This window comes from Pyxicephalus adspersus, chromosome 8 (assembly GCF_032062135.1).
Source record: "Pyxicephalus adspersus chromosome 8, UCB_Pads_2.0, whole genome shotgun sequence".
NCBI lineage: Eukaryota > Metazoa > Chordata > Amphibia > Anura > Pyxicephalidae > Pyxicephalus > Pyxicephalus adspersus.
This window is the reverse complement of record NC_092865.1, coordinates 69,627,707-69,629,633: the sequence shown is the minus strand read 5'-3', so window position 1 is coordinate 69,629,633 and position 1,927 is coordinate 69,627,707.

Here is a 1,927-nt window from a genome sequence, read left to right as displayed (position 1 = left end):
CACCTGAGTGCAGGTGGATATATCCTAAATCAGGGTTGGGCCAAGGAACCCACCCTTTCCCTCCCTTGGCCAGTTCCCGGGCCCTAAAGAACCTAGCTTTCTTCTAAAAACCTATACATCAATTAACACTTTCTTTTCCCTGGAGCCTTCATTAACACTTTTCCCTGACATTTTTAGGGACACTCTGTCATAATAACTTTAACTGAATATGATCGGTCATATTGTATCACATAAACCACGAGACTGTCAGGCGTTATGTTGAAATAAATCCATCCTAGACTGTATGGCTGAATGTAAATGGTAAAATCTTCACAGGAAGCCTCTCAGATTTCCTAGAAGTCAAAGAGTGCATAAGATATTGAGGGTTTCTCTGGCCGCAGAGCATAAATGGGCCACATTTTTACAGCAAATTTGCGCAGGATAAATTTGAATATTTTCAATTTGATTGCCTTAAAGCTAATGTGAATATTATACAACAGAATAACTGAAAAGCAGTTCTTGCAGACAAAAGACTAATCCTGGATTAAGCAGCAGCCAACAAAATTACCCCGTTTACTAGGAAAAGACAGACAGATAAATTCTCAGAACCCTTTGGACTGGGAGTTTTGCAGCATGTATGCATGAATATGGTGAGTGGACAACGGTGAGTCCCTCGCACATTCTGTACATTAGGACATCACTTATGCACTATTCATTGGCCCACTGGCCGCAGTTTGGACTTTTCCTGTTAAAAACTGTAGATAAGTGCCAAGCATAAAATATACATAGATAAAAAGAATTTTACAATTAAAAGATAGCAAACAATATTCTGTGAAAGCAATGTAGTACAATGTCCTTAATATAAAATGGGTTCTGCATTGTGCTGTTATAATGATTACAGGGCTTTGCTATTATGTGCACAGTGCTATGACATTACTATAGAATGAATGCAGTATTTTCATTTTATTTTGCAGTATTTCAGACATCATCTGCAAAGCTGCTCATTCACCAGGTCGGACCATAGAGTGGTGGCTACCTGAGAGTAAGGAGATGATGACCCTGATTTATTAAAGCTCTCCAAGACTGGAGAGAATACACTTTCACCAGTGAAGCTGGGTAATCCAACAAACCTGGGATGGATCTGGTCCAGGATTCAAAGCATTTGCTAGCAAAAAGCAAATGACATTGAAGAAATCCATTCCAGGTTTGCTTGATCACCTAGCTTCACTGGTGAAAGTGTATTCTCTCCAGCCTTGGAGAGCTTTATTAAATCAGGCCGGATGTCTAGATTTGAGCTCTCTAATTCAATAGCTACTTTTGTAGCAGAATTTGGGTTTTGTTAGACAGGTGTAATGAACTTCTAGAACAAATAGTTTAATTAATTCTGATTTTTAAATCAATTATCCCAAACTACAGGAAAGTCTTACCGGCTCCCAGATGTAAGTTTTTCTTTTACATAGTTACATAGTAAGTCAGGTTGATAAAAGACATAAGTCCATCAAGTTTAACCTCTAGGGAAATAAACGTATCCCAGATATAAAACCTTATAGACAAAGTTTTTCAAAATTGTGTTGTAGCGTCACCTTGGTAGATCATTGATCAAATGGTTTCAGCAAATATTGGAAAATGCAACGTTTCAGCATGAACATCATAGCTACTCTGCCATGCAATATGTGTTAATTGAAGTCCGTTTTATGTGCTGTGCAGAGTGTGCAGATGATACTTGAGCAAATCAAGTTTAAAAATTCATGATTCACAGGTATTTACTACAGAATGTTTCCTAAGCAATTTGTTTGAATCATGTATGCACGAGTCTAACTTATTCACTTTAATTATATTGAATTCCAAACAAACATCTAAATATACAATTAGAATACATATACTTAAGATATTTTATTTACAAGAGCATTTTTATTTCTGTCCATGCCATCCCAGGATAGGGATCGGT